A 13,163-nucleotide genomic window follows, 5' to 3' on the forward strand; every position below is an offset into this window, starting at 1 on the left:
TACTTGGCATTTACAAAAGTCATAGCTCTTCCTCTTCTTGGAAATTCTCTGCAAGCTTACATTTTATTAATAAAATTCATCTGCAGTAGCATAAAATTCACAATTCCAATTCTGTTTAAGCTTTGAATGACAAATTGTCCTATTATCTCATTTCTTTCTTGCTTCGTTTGACTAAACAAATGCCCTACAGTAGGAACATCTACTTGTGAAGAAAAGATTAATCTATCTTTTTAAGAACTCTGTAGTATAATCTTTATAATCCCCCACATCAGTGAAAGTAGTGAACACTTCATATCTAGTTTCACCATTCTATTAAACGCATCACACACATTCACATTTTTGTAAAGCAAAAACACAGAGCATCATCTACTTTACCTTGCTGAAACCTACCGTTTTTAAATTTCAAAATACTTAAGCAACAAATAGAAGCCTCCTTTTAAATTTCAGAGCCTATATTCCTTTCTTGACATGATCTTTCTTCTAAATATAAAATGGATATTTCTTAGTAATAGTAGCATTTAGGTCTTAAATTATTTTGCATTTTTCATGTAAAAATTAAAAGACCCACAAAATACCTGATGCCTACTTCCAAATACATATTTTTTTAATTTGATCCCCCTAAAAGTCTCCCCCTCTCTTCTCTTTTCTCTCAGATGACTTCATTTGCTACTATTACTTTTGGCATTTGTGGCATTCAACTAAATGCTCCACTTAGTACCTGGGCTGGATAGGTGGTTTTCAATCACTGACATAGCAAATAATTAAAATAATTTTTCCAAAAATAATAGGAGAAAAGAAACAACTAGTGATGATAGTAAAGAGGGAGGAAAAAGTGTAAAAAGTAGTACAGTCTAGGAACCCATCTTACCTTTAATTGATGGCTAAAGTATACATAGGTCAGAAAGTATTCAGTTTAGCATGTATAAAAATTTCACATCTACCTGATTGTATAAGATATGCACCACCTTTTGACTGATTTATCAGGAAATTTCAACAGATAGTTCATTTTTTTCTTTAAACTTGGTTTCACATTTTCCCCAAAGTCAGCATAAGAATCACAAACTCTGATAAAATCATTGTCTTGTTTGCTTGTGTTTTTGGTCCTTTACTGTCATAGCAATATGTTGGTGGGGTACTTAATGGAAACATCAAATTCAGTCAATGATATTTCTGAGGCCTTATGCAAGCAAAGCATAGAACCAGGTACTAAGAAGACAAAAATAAACCCACAACCTTCAGGAGCTACACAGTCTATATGGGGAAAAGAGACAAAATATATCCAAAAGAAATACTGCAAAGGAACAAATACTAGGTCCAAACAAGAGGTAGAGACCACAGGTCGAACGAGAAATCAGAGGAGGGGTGAACAACGGGATTTGGAGAAGAGGTGGGAGGAGTCCATTTGGAGGTGGTGACATTTTGAACTGGGCCCTGGAGGATGGCAGACACATAGGTAAATAGAGAGCCGAGGGCAACATTATTAAATTTCTTCTCTCTAGAAGAATACAGTGTTATACCCAAAGGGCCAAGTCCCTGTTATAAAGTTATTGACTTTAGATAGAGCTGTTAGGAACACCAGAATTGTAGGCCCCATTCCAGTCCCTTTGTCTGAATTTACCTATTGCAATTTCTTTCCCTTAATGAAACAAATACTTTGTACACGAGGTCATCTGTGCTCTAGTCTGGGCTCAGCTATAACAATGGCTATGGATTTGAGCAAGTGTGATTTTGAACAAGGCACTTTACTTCTCTGAACCTAAGTTTCCTCATCTATAAAATAAGAAGATTGGACTCAAATACCATAAGGGTCCTTTGCAACTCTCATTTTCTGTGGATTTGGAATTACCCAAAGGCACTGGGTCCCAAAACTAGGGGTGCATCAGAATCCTTGAAGCACCGGAAAAATTACAGCTTCTAGGTCCTCAATGCAGATGTATTCAATCAAAATTTCTGGGGGAATACGAAGGCATCTGTACTTCAGAAAAGATGCACAACAGTGAAGGTTATACAAAGGCACTCCAGTGCTGCTTTCTGGATTCTAGCTTGAAAAAAATATATAAAGCTTAGAGAACCTAGGTCAGTGAATCCCCAGCTGTAGAATGGCTAAACACCCATTTATGATAAAAGCTCTCCAGAAAGTGGACATAGAGGGAACCTACCTCAACATAATAAAGGCCATATATGAAAAACCAACAGCTAACATCATACTCAACAGTGAAAAGCTGGAAGCATTTTCTCTAAGATCCGGAATAAGACAAGGATGTCCACTCTTGTCACTCTTATTATTCAACATAGTTTTGGAAGTCCTAGCCATGGCAATCGGAGATGAAAAAGAAATAAAAGGAATCCAAGTTGGAAAGGAAGAAGTAAAACTGTCACTGATTGCAGATGACATGATACTATACATAGAAAATCCTAAAGATGCTACCAGAAAACTACTAGAGCTCATCAAGGAATTTGGTAAAGTTGCAGGATACAAAATTAATACACAGAAATCTCGTGCATTTCTATACACTAACAATGAAAGATCAGAAAGAGAAACCAAGGAAACAACCCCATTTACCATCTCATCAAAAAGAATAAAATACCTAGGAATAAACCTACCTAAGGAGGCAAAAGACCTGTACTCAGAAAACTATAAGACACTGATGAAAGAAATCAAAGATGACACAAACAGATGGAAAGATATACAACGTTCTTCAATTGGAATAATGAATATTGTCAAAAAGACTATACTATCCAAGGCAATCTACAGAGTCAATGCAATCCCTAACAAATTACCAGTGTCATTTTTCACAGAACTGGAACAAAAAATTTTTAAATTTGTATGGAGACACAAAAGTCCCCAAATAGCCAAAGCAATCCTGAGAAATAAAAATGGAGCTGGAGGAACCAGGCACCCTGTCTTCAGACTATACTACAAAGCTACAGTTATCAAAACAGTATGGTACTGGCACAAAAACAGAAATATAGATCAATGGAACAGGATGGACAGCCCATAAATAAACCCTCGAACCTATGGTCAATTAATCTATGACAAAGGATGCAAGAATATACAACAGAGAAAAGACAGTCTCTTCCATAAGTGGTGCTGGGAAAACTGGACAGCTACATGTAGAAGAATGAAATTAGAACATTCTCAAACACCATATACAAAAATAAACTCAAAATAGATTAAAGACCGAAATGTAAGACCAGATACTATAAAACTCTTAGAGGAAAACATAGGCAGAACACTCTTTGACATAAACCGCAGCAATAACTTTTTGGATCCACCTCCTAGAGTAATGAAAATAGACGCAAAAATGAACAAATGGAACCTAATTAAACTTATAAGCTTTTGCACAGCAAAGGAAATCATAAGCAAAACAAAAAGACAACCCACAGAATGGGAGAAAATATTTGCAAATGAAGCTACTGACAAGGGATTAATCTCCAAAATATACAAACGGCTCATGTAGCTCAACATCAAAAAAGCCAAACAACCCAATCAAAATATGTGCAGAAAATCTAAATAGACATTTCTCCAAAGAAGACATACAGATGTCCAAAAAGCACATTGAAAAGATGCTCAACATTCCTAATTATTAGAGAAATGCAAATCAAAACTACAATGAGGTATTACCTCACACTGGTCAGGATGGCCATCATCAAAACGTCTACAAACAATAAATACTGGAGAGGGTGTGGAGAAAAGGGAACCATACCACACTGTTGGTGGGATTGTAAATTGGTGCAGCCACTATGGAGAACAGTATGGAGGTTCCTTAAAAACTAAAAATAGAGGTACCATATGATCCAGCAATCCCACTCCTGGGCATATATCTGGAGAAACCATAATTCAAAAAGATACATGCACACCAATGTTCATTGCAGCACTATTTACAATAGCCAGACATGGAAGCAACCTAAATGTCCATTGACAGAGGAATAGATAAAGAAGATATGGTACATATATACAATGGAATATTACTCAGCCATAGAAAAGAATGAAATAATGCCATTTGCAGAAACATGGATGGACATAGAGTTTATCATACTGAATGAAGTAAGTCAGACAGAGAAAGACAAATATCATATGATATCATTTATATGTGGAATCTGAGAAAATGATACAAGTTAACTTATTTACAAAACAGAAACTAACTCACAGACTTCAAAAATGAACTTATGGTTACCAAGGGGGTAAGGTGGGGGGAAAGGATGGATTGGGAGTTTGGGATTAACATATACACACTACTGTATATAAGATAGATAAACAACAGGGACCTACTGTAGAGCACAGGGAACTCCACTCAATATTCTGTAATAACCTATATGGGAAATGAATCTGAAAAAGAATGGATATATGTGTATGTATAACGGAATCACTTTGTTGTACAGCAGAAGCTAATGCAACATTGTAAATCAACTATACTCCAACATAAGAAAAAAGAAAAAAATATAAAGCTTAGAGAACTTAGGACAGTGAATCCCCAGGTTTAGGATGGCTGTGTTTTCTAAAGTGCAGACTCCTAGTATCATCATCTTTATTTTATATTTCACATATCTTGTTATCATGCAGAAGATAAAAAATTTTTCAATGAAGCCATTTGCTTCAAGACTACTTTCTCAAGGCTCTTAGCTCGTACAGTTCCTAACAGAATAGAACTTTAATTGATTAATAAGTCCACTTATTTAGGAGCAATTTTGAGCATAGGATTTTACTATCATGCTCTTTTTTTCTTGAATTTACTTAAATTATTATTAGTACTTACTTTTTTAATTAAAGGCCATACTGAGACTAACAGAGTAAATTTGAGCAGCCCCATTTTTCTCATTGAAATGCAAAGTAGAGATGTTCTAACAACCTTTACTATAAGCTGTCCTTTGTTTAAAATCTGTAAGGATAAAAAATAAATTTACTCACTCTGGGATTTTTCAAATGGATAATGATAAAAATATATTAAAACTAAAATCAATGCAATTAATCAAGAGAGTGTCATAAAATAGGAGAGTGGCATTTAAATGTACTGCATCAGTGACAAAAAAGGTAAGACTTTTCAAGAAGTTAAAATAAGAAAAATGTTAATTGAATATAAAAATAAAATAAGTGATCTCAGTGTTTAGAAGAACTGCTAGACATATTTCTAGCATGTTTTTAAATATCTGTAGGAAATCTTAATTCTTTTTTGTATTACAACCTCTTCTACAAAATTTGAAATTATAGGATCCAATGCAAATAAGTTTTATTACATTTGAGATTTCCTGATAAAACTTTAGATCAGGTTTACATTAATCCTCACAAACTTTCCGTTTGTGGTTTATTCAATCTGTGTTATTACTGGTCTACAAGTTTTTATCTGTAATTTGGTTCACATAAATATCCAGAGGTTACCATTTACTTCAGATGTATGCTTATTCTATGTAACACGGCTCCTATTATTCTGTTATGATTCCATTCCTTTTTTGTTTGTTTTCTGACAGGTAAATATAACTCTTCCTGATGTTAATCACATTGTAGGAGACAGTACAGACTTTGTTCCTTTCAAGGGGAGTAACTGAAGTGACTAAAGTTAAGCTGAGATAGTGAGGCAAAGCAAGAGCCAAACGAGGTAGAAAATATAAACGTAGCTAGAATCTGAGACTTCCTCCTCTGTTCTTCCATGTTCAAAAAAGGATTTAACATATATTGATAGATTAGGGGGGACATGATCTTAGCTATGTTCATATTAGGAATAGAACAGTGGTCATGACTAAGATATAGGGGGCTCTGTTAATCTTTGACTGTAATTGAGAAGTAATGACAATAGGATACCGTCACCTTGCCAACATGTGACATTCCTAGAGGTTGAGAACTTTGTTTATAATTTTTGTAGGACCTCAAGAAAAACTATGCCTCACAAAACTATAGAATGTTTTGAGAATCCAATTTTCTTTCAGGCTGATGGGGGAGCGGTAGGTAGACAAAATTCCTACATATTATGGGCATATCTTCACTTGTCCTGAGCTGGAATGGGTCAGAGAAAGATGAAAGCATTGATCCAACCATTAAGTGAGTCCAGGAAGAATAATGGCAGTGTGAGAATATGATCCTAACTTCTCCTTTTTCATGACATTCAGGGTAGGGTGGAGTCCATAGTATTTGGAAAATTTCAATAGGAACATTGTAAAAGTCAGCAAATGCCTTGAATTAGCCTGTATTTTTGATGTTTAGAAGTAACTGATGTTAGAATTTCACGTCAATAATTTATCTTATATTGTTATTTTATATTCATTGTCTTTACATGTCAAAACCTTCCCACGGATCCTGAAGCTGTAGGAAGCAGAGTATTGTAAAGCAGATTTTATCATTTCTCTACAGGATTCTACAAACTTAAATTCAAAGACTGTATAGTAGGCTGAATAATGGCCACCCAAAGATATCAGGTCCTCATCCCTAGAACCTATAAATGTTACCTTATAAGAAAAAGGAATCTTTGCAGATGGGACTAAATTAAGGATCTTGAAAGGGAGAGATTTATTTTGGACTATCCAGGTGGACCCTATATCAAATCACAAGTGAGAGAGGCAGAGGGGTATTTGACACACACAGAAGAGGAGAAGGTGATATAATCATGGAGGCAGAGACTGGAGTGATACAGCCACAAGGCAAGAAAGGCAAGGAATACCAACAGCTACCAGAAGCTGGAAGAGGCAAGGAAACAGTTTTTCTCCTTAGAGCCTCTGGATGGAGTGCAGACCTGCTGATACCTTGATTTCAACCTAGTGATATTGATTTCAGATTTCTGGCCTCCAGAACAGTGAGAGAATAAATTTCTATTCTTAAAAGTCACTAAATTTGTGGTAATGTATTAAAGCAGATCAATGCCCCCTCCACCCCCTGCCACTAAAGATGTCTGCATCCTACTTCCCAGAACACATGAATATGTTATGTTACATAGCAAAGGGGAACTAAGGTTGCAGATGGAATTAAGGTTCCTAATCAGCTGACCTTAAGACAAAGAGATTATCCTTGATTGTCCAAATGAGCCCAATGTAATCATAAGGGTCCTTAAATGGAAAAAAAGGAGGCAGAAGAATCAAAACCAGATAAATTGTATCATAAGAAAGACCTAACCAGCCATTGTAGGCTTTCAAGATGGAGGAAGGGATCCTGAGCCGAGGAATGCAGGTGGCCTCTAGAAGCTGCAAAAGTCAAGAAAATGGGTTCCCTCCTAAAATCTCCAGAAATGAATGCAGCCCTGCCAACATCTTGATTTAAGCTCAGTGAAACCCATTTGACTTCCAGAACTGTAAGATAATAAATAATGTTGTTTTAAGCCACTAAGTCTGTAGTAGTTTGTTATAGCAGCCATAGGAAATAACACACTATCCCATAAGAAGAAAATATATGTAAAAGTAATCTGAAACATGTGCATTTATGCTGAAAAGTGTTCAAAGTATGTAACAAATAAACACATACAAAATATTAATATTTTGTCTATAACTACAATACCCCATCTACATCCCCTGATATCCTATAGTTTCCTTTTCACATCTAATGATGGCATGTATACTATCAGATACAAGTATAACTTTCATGACTATTAAACACTAAGAATTTCACTAGTCCCATGGATTTTTATTTCAAAATCAAATCTAATTTTTAATTCAAAACAAATGTTAATATTACTAGTTATAAAAACCAATTTACCCTGATAGTGTTAATTTTGTGTGTCAACTTGATTGGATCACAGGGTACCCAAATATTTGGCTAAACATTATTTCTCAGTGTGTCTGTAAGAGAATTTCCAGATGAAGCTGGCATGTGAAATGGGGAACTCAGTTAAGCAGTGTGCTCTCCTCAGTGTGGGTAGGCATCATCCAATCTGTTGAGGGCCTAAATATTTCAAAAAGACAAAGGAAGGAAGAAGTCAGCCTCAGCCATTCCTGCCTTATTTCTTGAGCTGAGACATCAATCTTCTCTCTCCTGCCCTTGGCACTCCTGGCTCTCAGAAATAATGGATAAGCTGGACTTCATTAAAATTAAAAACTTCTGCTCTGTGGAAGATAATAGCAAGAGAATTAGAAGACAAGCCATAGACTAGGAGAAAATATTTGCAAAAAACACATATGGTAAAGTACTGTTATTTAAAATACACAAAGAACCCTTAAAACACAACAATAAGAAAACAAGCCACACAATTTAAAAGATGGGCCAAAGACCTTAACAGACACCTCATCAGAGAAGATACACAGATGGCAAATAAGCATATGAAAAGATACCACATCATATGCCTTCAGGGAAATACAAATTAAAACAACGAGATACCAATACACATCTATTAGAATGGCCAAAATCCAGAACACTGACACCACTAAATGCTGACGAGGTTGTGGAGCAACTGGAACTCTCATTCACTGCTGGTGAGACTGCAATATGGTACAACTGCTTTCTAAAACACAGTTTGGCAATTTCTTACAAAGTAAAACATACTCTTACCATAATATCTATCAATCATGCTCCTTGGTATTTTACCCAAAGGAGTTGAAAACTTTTATCCACACAAAAACCTGCACATAGATGTTTAGAGCAGCTTTATTAATAACTGCCCAAACTGGAAAACAACCAAAATGCTCTTCAAGAGGCAAAGGGATAAATGAACAGTGGTACATCTAGACAATGGAATATTATTCAGCGCTTAAAAGAAATGAGCTACTAATCCATGAAAAGACATAGAGGAAACAAATGCGTATTACCCAGTGAAAGAAGCCAATCTGAAAAGACTACATAATATACAATTCCCACTATATGACCTTCTGGAAAAAGCAAAACTATGGGGACAATAAAAAGATCAATGGTTGCCAGGGGTGGACAGCACAGAGAAATGAATAGTCAGAGCACAGAGGATTTTTAGGGCAGTGAAAATATTCTGTATGATATTATAATGATGGTTATATGTCATTATACATCTGTCTAAAACCATAGAAAGTACACCACCAAGGGTAAACTCTAAGGTAAACTATGGACTTTAGGTGATTATGATGTGTCAATGTAGGTTCATCCTTGATAAAAAAATGTGCCATTCTGGTGAGTGATGTTAGTAATGGGGAAGGCTATGTATGTGTAGAGGTAGAGGGTACGCAGGAAATCTCTGTACCTTCATCTCAGTTTTGTTTTAAACCTAAAACTGCTCTAAATTTTAAGGTCTTTAAAAAAAAAGAGAGAAAGAAAATAAAAGTACAAGATTTATACAATTGGGTTTGTAGGAATTAGAAACAAAGATTATCTGCTTGTGTCATGACTTAAAAAAAATTTGATGTTTCTGAAGGCTTGAGTTTGACCATTAAATTCAAATAAGCATCTAAACTTAGATACCACGCAAAAATATTAGCCATTAGTCAAGCAAATACAATGTAGATGTAAATTTAATTATCAACATCCTGTCTCACCAGATTTTACCACCTTTTTCTGTTAAGCATGGCCAGGCAATACAAAAATTTTCCCCACAGATATTCTAATACTTCAGTTATAACTTCCAGTTGTCTAACATTTCACAGTAATCAAACATGCAAAATACAAATATATAAATCAAAATCTGTAACCAAAATTAGTTTTCTCTAAAACTAGCTCCCATTTCTTAATTGCCACATCTCGCTTTACAAAGTGTGATCTTTCTCCTAACTAGTTTTACTGAAAATAGTATTTGCCTAATGCTTACTCATCTCTTTATTCAAAATCCCTTCTAACTAATATCAGATCTGTGGTTACTGGGCTATTTAATATTTCTTCCCTATAAATACAGAAAGGGAATGCTATCATTTCCTGTGGGTGTATTTTTTAAACAGTCAGATACATCTCCAGATTTCCTTATTGTTATTACTACTGACAGTCTTAGAGACACTGCCAAACATTTCAGTAATCTACGGCATGCTAAATACAATAGAGCCAATCCTGTTTTATAAGAAGTTTATTTTTCTAGGTAAAGAGCCACCATGTAAGGTCAACTTTTTGGTACTCAATTAGTAAGAATCATAATATGCTTTTGAAATTTCTATTAACGTACTCAATGCTCCAATGACCTATTAGATGACTTCATGTCATAATAGGTAGTAGTTTTCAATTCAGCAATTTGCTTCAACAGTGCTGTCAAAAACTAGCAAGATTGTGGGAATGATTCTAAGTGGACTCTGAGAATGTTTATTGATGCAACTGATACTACCATTAAAGTTTCTACACTTACATTGATGAGCTGGTTGGTGCACTGCAAGACAAATGCCCTTTTTAGAAAGGATCAGCAAGCACATTGATGCACATTTCATCTCTGATCCTTTCTTCCTTGGGTTATACTAAATATGGCAGTAAAGTTGAACAAAATTTTAATAATTAGTAGCCATATTATTTTTCAAATGTCATGAGCCAGAGAGACATAGAAAATAAATTTGGCTAATAAATCACAATCACAGTAACAGATCTAATAGGCCCAAGAATCCCCCAAATGTCATCATTTAAAGAGATCAGATCATTTAATACTAAAATGTATCTATCCTCAGGCTGAATAATAACATCTGTGAAGCAGCACCCAGCAACATTATGAAGTTAAGAATATCTAATTGAGACACTAGAAGGAATTACAGCTGTTAGGCCTGAATCTTTAAGGAACCAATGACATCTAATGGCTCACAAGCAGTAGTAGGATAAGCTGACTTTTAAGAAAGTGATAAACCATGAGAGGTAAATTCCAGAGCAGTGTAGAGTAGATATCCAGTTAATTTAAAAGGCTAATTTTCCAGAAGGCAAACATTTATCTGGTAAGAGTGTATAGCTCTTGACTCACCTAATATTTGAATCCAAAGTACATATCTAAAGAGGATGACTCATCCCTACACCTCTCCCAGAACCCTCAATCCAACAGTAGTTCTTTATGAAATTGACATTTATGAGCCATTTATTCAATCAGAAACCAAGGTTGATCCCAAGCCCCATCCAGTCCCCACCTCTTATAGAAAAACAAAAATTTAGAGCTAGAATGCACTTGCAGAATTGCCTATTTCAATTACCTAATACCAACTGAAGTACAAAAGGGGAACGTGGCTTACTCGAAACACAGCAATTAAGTAATCAACTTAGGACTATAGAGCCAAGGCATCTGGGGTCTCAGTTTAGGGCACTTTCTACTTTATTGTCTATTTTGCTGCCTCTATTGATGAGAATAGTCACCTAGATGGAGAATCAGGAATCCAGTGGTTTTTTTTCCATATATCACTAACTTTCAATTTGCCCTTGCACAGATTACATCTGCCTACTAAATTATAATGTTTTAAAAAGCATGATTGCAATAGTGGTTTGAAATGGATACTGACATAGTTCAACCACCGGCATACTTACCTGAACCACACAATGATGTGGTTGACACTGTAGGCTACTTTACCTCATAAATATTAAGTATTTAGGTTCAAAACTATTATGATAGCCTTTATATGGCTGATATAAAGTTTGGGAATTCTCCGTCTGGTGGTGGGAGTAGAAAATACTGTCTGGATAAAGTACTAAGGTGCCTAAAATGACTCACTGGATGCAGAATTTATGAGGAAATGCTAAGGTAGCAATTACAGATAAATGGAGTATTAAGGATCAAAGGATGTAAAACTTGGATTTATTTCTTCATTTTTAAAGAAAAGCAATTGAGACTGTATAGAGAAGGAAGCTCAGACTCAGTGAACCCTGACTACAGGGTTTATAACTACAGCTAGTTTGTAAAGCACAGAAAAACAAGGACACATGAAACGAAAATATGTTGAGAAAAGAGGAAACCTAAAAGAAAGAGTTGGGAATAATTGAACTAGCTAAAAATAAAGAATCATATAAAATGTGGTAATTAGTCACCAACTTAAAAAAATAAAAGAAAATAAGAGTCATTCTGGTTTCATGAGACATTGCCACTAGTTCTGTGAATGGAATGGAATAAGAAAACAAACATGGAGATTGAGCTTAGCCACATTGTAGCAATGTAAAGAGGATCCTTATTGAAAGCAGAGATGTGAGGAGAAACCAGAACATAAATATCCAGTTAGTCAAGGCCTGCCTAGAAAGAGATAAAGGTGGAAAAGAAGAAAAAGGAGATCATTCAAGTCAAGAGGCCTATAAAGGAAATAAAAAAGGGATTTTTGCAAATACACCAGAAATTCTAAAGAAAAAGCAGGCCAATGAATATTTAAATAGGAAAAGAAAAAAACTAAACTGACTAATCTCCCTTTCATAAATTGCCTATATCAAACTATAGATTGGTGTTCTTAAATATTAAGCACGAATATTATGATATAATACAACTTTCACCATATTCAGATACAGACATTATGTATATGCTGAAAATTCTTGAATATAAAATAACCTAAAACATCTTTTTCCCCCAAAAAAAACAAAGTTGGGGGAAGAAAGAAGTTTACCTAATGAACTTAAATGAAAAGAAGCAAACAATTTTAAGAAAGCAATGAAACCAAAATAGGACTAGACCAACCACAAATGGGGAAATACAAAAACAATAAAAAGAGCATAATTTTAAAATATTGGAATGGTTATGAATTTGGGCAAGTTATTGCTAGACAATATTCAATCCATAAGGATATTAGAGCATAAAACTGAATAGTCATATATGCAGATAATAATGGGCAGAGTTAGTCTACTTATATGGTCGTAAAGAAAAAAATGCCTTTTTAAATGTAAAATTTTAACAGTAAAATGAAAATACATATGAAAAGAAAACTTAAAATGTGTACCTCATAGCAAGAAGTGCTGCTTTTATTATTATCTAGCTTTGGTAAAAATTTTTTATGGACTGATACTTGAGAACTAGAATTCAACACTGGTTCTTCCATTTTTTTTAAATTGAAGTATAGTTGATCTACAATATTATATTAGTTTCAGGTGTACAACATAGTGATTCAATATTTTTATAGATTTTACTCCATTTAAAGGTATAAAATATTGGCCACATTCCCTGTGCTGTACAGTATATCCTTGTAGCTTATTTTATACATCGTAGTTTGTACCTCTTAATCCCCTACCCCTGTCTTGACCTTCCTCTCTTCCCTCTCCCCACTGGTAACCACTAGCTTGTTCTCTATATCTGTGAGTCTTCTTCTACTTTGCTATATTCACTAGTTTGTTTTATTGTTTAGATTCCACATATAAGTGATACCAT

The sequence above is a fragment of the Balaenoptera ricei genome, chromosome X (genome assembly GCF_028023285.1).
Source record: "Balaenoptera ricei isolate mBalRic1 chromosome X, mBalRic1.hap2, whole genome shotgun sequence".
In the NCBI taxonomy this organism is placed as follows: domain Eukaryota; kingdom Metazoa; phylum Chordata; class Mammalia; order Artiodactyla; family Balaenopteridae; genus Balaenoptera; species Balaenoptera ricei.